The 11973-nt window shown below is 42.7% G+C and overlaps 1 long non-coding RNA gene across 1 annotated transcript; it reads left to right on the top strand.

Annotated features, from left to right (window-relative positions):
- The first annotated feature begins 8439 nt into the window (after positions 1-8439).
- Positions 8440-10532, top strand: LOC134294156 (uncharacterized). Its single transcript, XR_010001133.1, has 2 exons — positions 8440-9300; positions 9388-10532. It is a non-coding gene; the product is annotated as an uncharacterized LOC134294156 (long non-coding RNA).
- Positions 10533-11973: the final 1441 nt, after the last annotated feature.

An 11973-nucleotide genomic window follows, 5' to 3' on the forward strand; every position in this document is an offset into this window, starting at 1 on the left:
AGATAGACATGCTGGATTTCGTATCACAAAATCACAAGTCGAACACTTCCCAAGTGTCTAGGACTGTGTGATGTATATTACTGTATTATTATTGTTGTTGTTGTTGTTGGACACAGCAAACAAGGTAGATATGCTGGATTTCGTATCACAAAATCACAAGTCGAACACTTCCCAAGTGTCTAGGACTGTGTGATGTATTTTTGGATGATGCGTGCAGATCCCAGTAGGGTGGCCTTTTTATTATTATTATTATTATTATTATTATTATTATTTATTTGAAACACAACAAGATGAGTCCACAACAGCCAGCAGAGTGTCTGCTGTGGACTCATCTTGTTGTGTTTCAAATAATAATAATAATGTGTTGCTGTGAGTTTTCTGGGCTGTATGGCCAAGTTCCGGAAGCATTCTCTCCTGATGTTTTGCCCACATCTGTGGCAGGCATCCTCAGAGGTTGTGAGGTATTGACTATAGAGTATTAATAATAATAATAAGTTTATTTATATCTCGCCTCCATCTCCCCCGAAGGGGACTCGATTCCATCCACTCGTGACACCGAGTCCTTGATGGAGTACTTCCTCATTCTTCCACGTGCTCCTGGAAGTTTTTATGGTGTCATAAATTAGTTAAAGCATAAAGCGGTACCTAAATTTCCTACTTGACAGATGCAACTGTCTTTTGGGCTCCATAGGTTAACAGAAAGCTAGACTATTAATAGTTGGGAGCTCACTCTGACCCGGACTGGCATCAAATTCTTGATCTCTCGGTCAGTAGTGATTTATTGCAGCTGGCTACTAACCAGCCCGGTCCTAGTTTGAATTCAAACTCAACCAGGGAGGAGAGGGACGGATCTTCTGCTTCCCAAAAGGTTTGAGTAAAAGCAAACTGCAGCGGCCTCTCCAACATATGGTCATGAATAGTTTAATCATCTTAGAAGCATAGAATAGTAGAGTTGGAAGAGACCTCATGGGCCATCCAGTCCAACCCCCTGCTAAGAAGCAGGAAATCGCATTCAAAGCACCCCCGACAGATGGCCATCCAGCCTCTGCTTAAAAGCCTCCAAGGAAGGAGCCTCCACCACGGCCCCGGGGAGAGAGTTCCACTGTCGAACAGCCCTTCTCACAGTGAGGAAGTTCTTCCTGATGTTCAGGTGGAATCTCCTTTCCTGTAGTTTGAAGCCATTGTTCCGTGTCCTAGTCTGCAGGGCAGCAGAAAACAAGCTTGCTCCCTCTTCCCTAGGACTTCCCTTCACGTATTTGTACATGGCTATCATGTCTCCTCTCAGCCTTCTCTTCTGCAGGCTAAACATGCCCAGCTCTTTAAGCCGCTCCTCATAGGGCTTGTTCTCCAGACTCTTAATCATTTTAGTCGCCCTCCTCTGGACGCTTTCCAGCTTGTCAACATCTCCCTTCAACTGTGGTGCCCAAAATTGGACACAGCGTGATTCCAGGTGTGGTCTGACCAAGGCGGAATAGAATAAGGGGGAGCAGGACTTCCCTGGATCTAGACGCTATTCCCCTCTTGATACAGGACAGAATCCCGTTGGCTTTTTTAGCAGCCGCATCACATTGTTGGCTCATGTTCACCTTCCTCCCCACGAGGACTCCAAGGTCTTTTTCGCACACACTGCTGTCAAGCCAGGCATCGTCCCCCATTCTGTATCTTTGATTTCCATTTTTTCTGCCAAAGTGAAGTATCTTGCATTTGTCCCTGTTGAACTTCATTTTGTTAGTTTCCGCCCATCTCTCTAGTCTGTCAAGATCGTTTTGAATTCTGCTCCTGTCTTCTGGAGTGTTGGCTATCCCTCCCAGTTTTGTGTCATCTGCAAACTTGATGATCGTGCCTTCTAACCCTTCGTCTAAGTCATTAATAAAGATGTTGAACAGAACCGGGCCCAGGACGGAGCCCTGCGGCACTCCACTCGTGACTTCTTTCCAAGATGAAGACGATGCATTGGTGAGCACCCTTTGGGTTCGTTTGCTTAGCCAATTACAGATTGACTCCTCTCTAATTTTATTTTGTCCGCCGTGTCCCAGTTTCTCTCTGCAAAATACGGAAGAGTGACTCTCAACTGAGTTGCATTTCTGCGTAAAGGATTGGAGGCAGATAGAGCATTGAACGCCTAACTCACTGGACCAGGATCTTCAGAGGCAACGAAGAGTGAAGTTCACATATTGCTTTAAAACAAACGAGCCAAAACTTTGGCTACGGGGCTCTTGTTTGTCGGTCTGATCCACTGCGACCGACAAGCTCTGCCTTCCAGCGTTGTTTTCCACCCGCCTTTCATGTAAATATAATGCTGATTGCTGAGGCTGTAATTGTCCAGGATGGCCTTGGACCTTCTGCCTTGAATTATTAATGCCTGCCTAAGTCGTCCTAAAGCCTGCCGTTGCTGCCTTCCTCTTTCTTTTAGCAAAGGGGTTTGTGGAAATCCATTCAAGGCTTGCAGGGCAAATGCCAAATGCTGAATATCAAGCGTTGGCCGGGGTCGTTTCAATCAAATCTGCCTGCTTTTGTTTGGAATTTATTTTCTGAGCCTCAAAGCACTTGCAAATATTTTCCGGGGCAGCCTTTTTTGATTTCTGGGGAGGAAAAAACAGGGCCGGGAGCCGCTCGCATTGCTGTTCGCTCGCAGAAATCCAATCTCAAGGCGCTGTTGCGGCATGCCCATCATAATTATTTCCTATTTCTCTTTCTTGCTCTTCTAAGGACAAGAGAGGATTGATGTTGTCTTGTTTAAGGCCTTCGCTTGGCTACTAAGGCGGTGGAATTATAGGCCGGTGGAATAGACTCTCATCCCAGGCTGTAGAGATTGCTAAGCAACTTGGAAAGAGGAGAAGAGAGAGGTCAGAGGGAGCAAACTGTAGAGAACGCCAAGGAGCCGAGAAAGAGGGAATGTTTATGTATATCAAAATCATTATTCTTTCCCTGACTCGTTCTGAACCACTCTCGGTGCTTAAGTGCGCAGGTTGAGTCACCCGTCTCCAAAATGCCTGGCATCAAAACTGATCTGGATTTCCCCCTGATTTTGGAATACCTGTATTTGTATCTAAGTAAATACATAATGACCGAGATCCTTCGGAGGTGGGACCCAAGTCTAAACATGAAGACAATTTATGTTTAACTAGCTGTGCCCGGCGACGCGTTGCTGTGGCAAAGTGGTGGTGGTATTGGTTAAAAATGGTTGTGTAATTTTTATTTGACGTTATTTGTATTTTTTAATTTTATTTATTATATTTTATTATTTTCTTGTATAATTTTTAGTTATTTTTGTTATTATGGTATTTTATTGTATTAATTTTTAGTGTTTTTAATTATTTTTTAGTGTTTTTTATTATTTTTTATTGGGTTGCTAGGAGACCAAGTTGGAGGAGCTTAGCCTTCTAACTGGCAGCAATTGGATAAAGGCAATTATTCCTCTCTCTCTAATTAGGACTTTATTTTTCTTTTCTTTTTGTTGTATCAACCTAAAGGCGTGGATGATGGGTTGTGTTGTCAAATTTCGAGGTTGGGGGGCCTGTAGTTTTGTTGTTTTGTGGGTCGCCGCGATGCCATCACTCTTTTATATATATAGATTTGCATCATATACACATAGCCTGAAGATAATGTCATACAATATGTGTAATAATGTTCTTCATGAAACAAAGCATGGATTTGCATATCCATAGAATGCATCTTGAGCAGCCGGTAGGCTTTTAAGAATTTTAAGAATTCCAATTCCGTGGGACTCATTGCCTCCATATGTTAGAGCAATGTCGGAGTTGCGACCTTTTGTAAAAGCGCTCAAGACTTGGCTGTTTGGTTGTGCATTTAAGTAAATCAAATCTAATCTGCCAAATAGTCACTGTTGAATGTTTTTATGCTGAATGTTTTTATATTGTGGAATGATATTTTAAATTGTAAGTCGCTCGGAGCACTCGGGTGGAGAGCGACTCATTAAGAAATAAAGTGAAGTGAAGTCCAAAACACCTGGAGGGCCGACGTTTGCCCATGCCTGGTATAGATCCATATTATGCAGTTCAATGAAATTGCATTGTTTGAGTCTACACCAGTGATTCTCAACTTGTGCGTCCACAGATAATAAACTCTGAGTCCCCTTCGGGGTTGAGAAGGGCGGGATATAGTAAATAAATAAATAAAATTTATTTATTTACTGTAGTTAGCAGCCAGCTGCAATAAATCACTCTGAGTTCGAGGCCAGCCCGTGTCGGGGTGAGCACCCGACAATTAAAAATAAAATATATCCCCTGCTCGTTGCTGACCTAAGCAACCCGAAAGATAGTTGCATCTATCAAGTTGGAAATTTAGGTACCACTTATATGTGCGGAGGCTAATTTACGACACCATAAAAATCATCCAGCCGCAGTTGGAATGGGGAAGTTGCCGTCGCAGTGGAATGATGAAGTGGAATGATGAAGCATTCCCCTATGGCCGGAATCAAGCATACCCTCAGGAAGCTGGAAGCTGGAGAAGGTTTAAATTGCCTCTGCGTCTGTCTCTGTCTCTGTTCTATGTTATTGAATGTTTGCCTTATATGTGTACAACTTGATCCGCCCTGAGTCCCCTCCGGGGTGAGAAGGGCGGAATATAAATACTGTAAATAAATAAATAAACTGTCTGGGATTTCTGGGAGTTGTAGGCCAAAACACTTGAGGACCCACAGGGTAAGAACCACTGGTCTACACTGACCATATAATGCAGTTTAAGATGCATTATATAATAATAATAATAATAATAATAATAATAATAATAATAATAATAATAATAATACATCACACAGTCCTAGACACTTGGGAAGTGTTCGACTTGTGATTTTGTCATATGAAATCCAGCATGTCTATCTTTTTTGCTGTGTCTTAATAAAATAATAATAATAATAATAATAATAATAATAATAATAATAATAAACTTTATTTGTACCCTGCCACCATCTCCCCACAGGGACTCGGGGTGGCTCACATGGGGCAAGGCCCAACTAGCACAATTTACAAAAACAGCAGCATAAGTACATTGAACAATATACAAAAAATAATAAAACACAGTAAGACAATAAAACAAGAGTTAATATAGCAGTAAATCAATCAACCACCAAGTACAATTCAGTACAATGCCAGTGTAAATCCAGCCAGTGTCTGTGTGTATTTCACTATCAAAAATTAAAGGTACCATTATCACAAGGTGCATCTTCATTGTAAACGGAATGCAGTTTGATACCGCTTTAACTGCTGTGGTTTGATGCTATGGAATCCCTGAATTTTTAGTTTTAAAAATACAGTAGAGTCTCACTTATCCAAGCTTCACTTATCCAAGCTTCTGGATAATCCAAGCCATTTTTGTAGTAAATTTTTCAATATATCGTGATATTTTGGTGCTAAATTCGTAAATACAGTAATTACAACATAACATTACTGCGTATTGAACTACTTTTTCTGTCAAATGTGTTGTATAACATGATGTTTTGGCGCTTAATTTGTAAAATCATAACCTAATTTGATCTTTCATAGGCTTTTCCTTAATCCCTCCTTATTATCCAAGATATTTGCTTATCCAAGATTCTGCCGGCCCGTTTAGCTTGGATAAGTGAGACTCTACTGTAGTGTGCGAAACGGAGAGAAAGCTTCTGGAACATGGCCATACAGCTCGAAAGACTCACTGCAACCCAGTTGCAACCCTTTATTGTCCAACTGTGAAATTTCCTTTTCCCATTTCGTATCACTCTGCATCTCGCCTGGGATCTACGAATTAGTCTCCTGTTTTTAACACTGTATCCTGCTTGTTGATTTTAATGATTGTTTTTATTGATGTTGATGTTTTTTACTAGGATAATTGTTTTATTGCTTTGTTACTGTTTTGTTTGTTTTATCGGGCCTGGCCCCATGTAAGCCGCCCCGAGTCCCTTCGGGGAGATGGGGCGGGGTATAAAAATAAAGTTGTTATTATTATTATTATTATTATTATTATTATTATTATTATTATTATTGCCCGTGATGCTGCCTTTTAACAGATCCAATTCTTGGCTTTGCTCAGATCCAGACAACTTTTTTCCCCCTTTGCAAATACTCACAGACCCTCCGCTACCCTCCCTCTTTTGTACCACAATCTTTCATGCTTGTTCTCAGCCCAAAGGTGATTTTTTTTAATGTGCAAGAAGTTTGAAGAAAATCCATTCAGCTATTTCTGAGTTATCGGAGCATGAAAATAACATCTGGTTTCGAGGGGGGAAAGCGGCGCGTTTCCCCCGCTTCCCCTCCATTCTTTTTGTTCATCAGAGTCAGAAGGATGGGGAAAGAGTGTGGGGTGGGGGGGACACACTCACAAATGTGATTTAACGCATCTAATTTGGCATGTACACATCCTCGCCCGGGGAACGGAAGGCGAGGCCTTCATCGATTCATCCGGGACGAACCTTGATTGGGGAGTAACGCAATTAGATGCTTACACTTGCGCCCAAGTGCATTCTGGCATGCTCCGTTAGCGATGGAAACATTGTCCCTTGCAAAGTTTATGGGGGTGGAGTGGCCCTTGAGTGGGAAGTGGGGAAATGCAGAAGAGGAGGAGCATTGGGTGTTTACCAGCAAGTCGTCTCTTGCATCTCCACTGGCTGCCAGTCTGTTGCAAGTCATCAAGCCTTATAGGATTCAGACCCATGTTTCCAAGACTGTATCCTGCCATACTTTGAAATCTTCTTGGGAAGGTCTTTTCGGTGGCGGCTCCCTGCTCTGGGGGTGCATCTATACTGTAGAATTGATGCAGTTCAATACCACTTGATCTGTTGTGGCTCACGGCTACGGGACCATGGGATTGGGAGTTTGGTGATGCACCAATGTTTTTTGGCAGAGAAGGCTAAAGAGCGTATAAAAACAAAGCGCTCACGATTCCATAGATGTAGAAGTGGTGCCAAACTTCATTAATTCTACAGTGTAGATGCACCTTGGGACTCCATTCTGACTAATATTAGATCAGATCTCTCTCTACTAGCCTTTCATAGGCAGGGAAAGTCTTTAGTTGGCCTTTGATGAGCGATTCCACAAACAAACAAAAAAGACGCGGGGCTGACGTTGTTGTTCATTGTTCATTTTTAATGCCATGTTCTGAATTGCTTCTAATTCGGCTGTGAGCAGAATTATGGAATTGCTTCTAATTCTGCTGTGAGCAGAATAGCACATTTAGTCCTCCATATCCATAGACTCTGTATCCATAGTAGGTATGGGCAAACTTGGGCCGTCCGGGTGTTTTGGACTTCAACTCCCACAATTCCTAACAGCCAGTAGGCTGTTAGGAATTGTGGGAGTTGAAGTCCAAAACACCCGGACGGCCCAAGTTTGCCCATGCCTCATCCATAGATACAACTATTCACTGTGTGGAAATATTCCCAAATAAATACATTCCAAAAAGCAGACCTTGATTTTGCCATTTTTGATAAGGAATGCCATTTAACTATACTATTGTCCTGGAACAGATACTATTTTGGTATCTGTGTGGCATCCCAGAACCAGACTCCAGTGGTTCACATCATATGGATTTTTGTTAGATGTATCTTGTTACTTGCAAGGGGAAATCTGATGAAATTTTAGTTACATAAAAACCTAGCAAAATATGTGTTACTTAAAAAAAAGCTTGAGATACTTGTTGCTATTTTGAAATGCTTTTGTTACTTGAGAAAGCTTTTTCTTTGTTACTTGAGAATGATGGTTACTGTATATACTCGGAGCCCCGGTGGCGAAGTGTGTTAAAGCGCTGAGCTGCTGAACTTGCAGATCAAAAGGTCCCAGATTCAAATCCCGGGATCGGAGTGATTTAGCCCCAGCTCCTGCCAACCTAGCAGTTCGAAATTATGCCAATGTGAGTAGATCAATAGGAACCGCTCCAGCGGGAAGGTAACGGCGCTCCATGCAGTCATGCCTATAGCCACATGACCTTGGAGGTGTCTTCGGCTTAGGAATAGAGATGGGCACCAACCCCCAGAGTGTGAGTAGATCAATAGGTACAGCTCCGGCAGGAATGTAACATTGGCACTCCATGCAGTCATGGCAGTGGCCACATGACCTTGGAGGTGTCTACGGACAACGCCGGCTCTTCGGCTTAGGAATAGAGATGGGCACCAACCCCCAGGGTGCGAGTAGATCAATAGGTACAGTTCTGGCAGGAATGTAACATTGACACTCCATGCAGTCATGCCAGTGGCCACATGACCTTGGAGGTGTCTACGGACAACGCCGGCTCTTCGGCTTAGAAATGAAGATGAGCACCAAGCCCCAGAGTGTGAGTAGATCAATAGGTACTGCTCCGGTTAGAAGGTAGCATTGGCACTCCATGCAGTCATGCCAGTGGCCACATGACCTTGGAGGTGTCTACGGACAACGCCGGCTCTTCGGCTTAGAAATGAAGATGAGCACCAAGCCCCAGAGTGTGAGTAGATCAATAGGTACTGCTCCGGTTAGAAGGTAGCATTGGCACTCCATGCAGTCATGCCAGTGGCCACATGACCTTGGAGGTGTCTACGGACAACGCCGGCTCTTCGGCTTAGAAATTAAGATGAGCACCAAGCCCCAGAGTGTGAGTAGATCAATAGGTACAGCTCCGGCAAGAAGGTAGCATTGGCACTCCATGAAGTCATGCCAGTGGCCACATGACCTTGGAGGTGTCTACGGCCAACGCTGGCTCTTTGGCTTAGAAATGGAGATGAGCACCAACCCCCAGAGTCGGTCACGACTGGACTTAATGTCAGGGGAAACCTTTACCTTTACCTTTTATCTGTTTTAAACCTTTAGAAGCTGCCTTGCTTCCCAGACTGGGGGAAAGGCAGGATAGATTGGCCTAAAGACCCCAAAAAGGTACAGATTCCTGTCTGATCAGGGAAAATAACCAGAGTCAAAGCTGGTGGGAACTGGGATGTTTCTGTTGGCTGTATTCCAATGTAATCAACACACAAACCCAAGCATTTTTTAAAAGAATTTTATTAAATTTTTTATACTACATCAAAAGAGTGAGAACAACCAAGGTATAGAAAAGTAGGGAAAAGAGAGAAAGATAAAAGTCTACAATCTACAAAAAATACCCACACACAAAAAAGACTTCCATTCCATCTTCTTGGATAATATTTTCTTATTATTCAATAATATTTTTTCTTGCTAAGGAGAAAAAAAATAGCAACATTGTCTCTCGTAATCTTCATTTTCTCAAATTATCCAGATAGTCCTGAAGATCATCCCAGGCAAGATAATGAAAAGAACGAATTGGGACGATCAAACCCAAGCATTTTTGATAAGGAGATTGAACCTATAATAAGCCAAATGAATGGTGAGTTTGTGTCTGTTTGAATGGGGTTTTCCTGTTCAAAGCCTTTGACGCATTGTGGTCTTCCCTGGCTTCTCTGTTTCTGTGAAGGCTCAGAGGACACCTTTCAGAAGCCCAGCCTTGGCTGAAACCTTTCTATTTTGCTGCTAATGGCATTTACTGGTTCAAGTCCCTCTGCGACACCAAACATGGAGCCCTAGGTGGCAGTACAGGATTCAGATTGCAGATCCGTTTGGCCGAATCACACCCTTGAGGCCAGAGAATGAGAAGGCAAGAGAAGCAACACAATGACCAAAAATGCAAGGTTTTGTTATCCATGTGTCCGAACCCTTGCTTGGTTTCACAAACACTTGTGGATAATATCACAATCCCAGATTTCTTTGGATATTGGGGGCAGTTAAAACTCAACTGAATGAATCCTAGAACAATTCAAGCCTGAACTGTCTCTATAACCCAAGATGACCAAACTGAGGTTGTTATCCTTTGGGTTTCCCATGAAACCACCAAACGCCGGAGATGAAAAAAGGGAAAGACTTTACCTCTGTCTGTATTGTATATCATTGTGTTTGCCTCATATACCCCGTTTCCCCTAAAATAAGACATCCCCAGAAAATAAGACCTAGTAGAGGTTTTGCTGAATTACTAAATATAAGGCCTCCCCCGAAAGTAAGACCTAGTAAAGTTTTTGTTTGGAAGCATGCCCACCGAACAGAACACTAGAGCATGCAGGATCGGTAAATGTACATGCCATAGATTGTTGTACATAGAAATAATGGTAGTAACAAGAAATTTTTGATAGGATTCATAGTTTGTCTGGTGATGCTGGTTTATGATGACAGCTACTGTACAGTATATAGTAAATTTTCATTTTTTTGTTCAAAAATAAATGTGAATTCTTCTTCATGGAAAAATAAGACATCCCCTGAAAATAAGACCTAGAGCATCTTTGGGAGCAAAAATTAATATAAGACACTGTCTTATTTTCGGGGAAACACGGTAGAAGCCAAGACGACCAAACCGAGGTTGTTATCCTTTGGGTTTCCCATCAAACCACCAGACGCCGGAGATGAAAAAAGGGAAAGTCTTTACCTCTGTCTGTATTGTATGTCGTTGTGTAAAAGGCAATGAATGTTTGCCTCATATATATCATGTAATCCTCTGAGTCCCTCTGGGGAGATAGAGCAAAATATAAATAAAGTATATGTTTGTGTTGTCGAAGGCTTTCATGGCCGGGATCACAGGGTTGTTGTATGTCTTTTGGGCTGTGTGGCCATGTTCCAGAAGTATTCTCTCCTGACGTTTCGCCCACATCTATGGCAGGCATCCTCAGAGGTTGTGAAGTATGGAAAAACTAAGCAAGGACTGTTTATATATATCTGTGGGAAGTCCAGGGTGAGAGAAGAACTCTTGTCAGTTGGAAGCCAGCTTAAATGTTCCAGTTAATCACCCTAATTTGCATTGAATGGCTACATCTAGCTACTTTCTGCCTGGGGGCATTCTTTGTTAAGTGTATTATTATTTATTACTAGTTGTGCCCGGCCACGCGTTGCTCTGGCGTTGTCTGGTGGTGTTGGTGAGAAATGGTTGAGGTAGTGGTGGTATTGAATGTCTGTTGTATGGTTGTCTTTATGTTTAGTATGCATTTGGTTGTTTGTGTACTGTGAAAGTGGTGAGGATAGAGGGGGTCTATGTCCCTGTGTAGTATTGTATAGTATTTATACGTTTTCCATGTGTTGTGAATGCTTGGATTGTGTCCTACTGCATAGTAGAAAGGGTTGGGCTGGATGGCCCTTAGTGGTCTCTCCAAACTCTTGTGCCTGTCCCCTGGGCTGAGTAGGTTGCTAGGAGACCAAGTGGGCAGAACTTAGCCTTGTAACTGGCAGTAATTGGATAAAAACAATTATTCTTCTCCCTCTAATTAGGACTTTATTTTTCTTTTCTTTTTGTTGTATCAACCTAGAGCCATGGATGATGGGTTGTATTGTCAAATTTCGAGGTTGGGGGGCCTGTAGTTTTGTTGTTTTCTCCGCTGCCCTGATGCCATCACTCTTTTATATATATAGAAGATTATCTTCCCCAAATCCTTGAGTTGATATGATCACTGGGTGTGTTCACCGGGTGTATTCTGGGAGCTATACTCCAAAAAAGTAAAAAATAAAATTGTGCAGCGGGTCTGCCTGAAACATGGACTGTTAACAGGTGCTCCCAGTTAAACGGCGTTACAGATGCTCTGTGCAAAAAACATGGATTTTTAACAAGCGGTTAGAACGCTTTTGTTTACAACCCTGCTGCTTTCCCCGCATCTCTTCCTCTGTGGTTTCTCTCCTGCTTTTGTACAGAAACATATCTTGTTAGAGAAGGGAAGATGGAGTAGCTGTACAATGCCTTTTGACTGGCCGCGCCAGGAGCTGTCCGTCCCGAATCACCCCCCACTGTTGAAATTTAGATTGGTTTTTGGAGCTGCACAGGCACACTAGACTTGCTGGGAGTCGGAGAAGCCTGATACCCGGAGAATTATCGGAGTTATCATTCCTCTCCGGACAGCCAATGGCCGCCTCGTTCCAATCAATACTTGGAACATGATGATGTGGCGTGGAAAATTCTCCTCTTTTCTATATTGTTCCGTGAGAATATTTCCCCCCTCCCCACTATTATACATGAGCCATTTCATACAGC

The sequence above is a fragment of the Anolis carolinensis genome, unplaced genomic scaffold (assembly GCF_035594765.1).
Source record: "Anolis carolinensis isolate JA03-04 unplaced genomic scaffold, rAnoCar3.1.pri scaffold_13, whole genome shotgun sequence".
Classification (NCBI taxonomy): domain Eukaryota; kingdom Metazoa; phylum Chordata; class Lepidosauria; order Squamata; family Dactyloidae; genus Anolis; species Anolis carolinensis.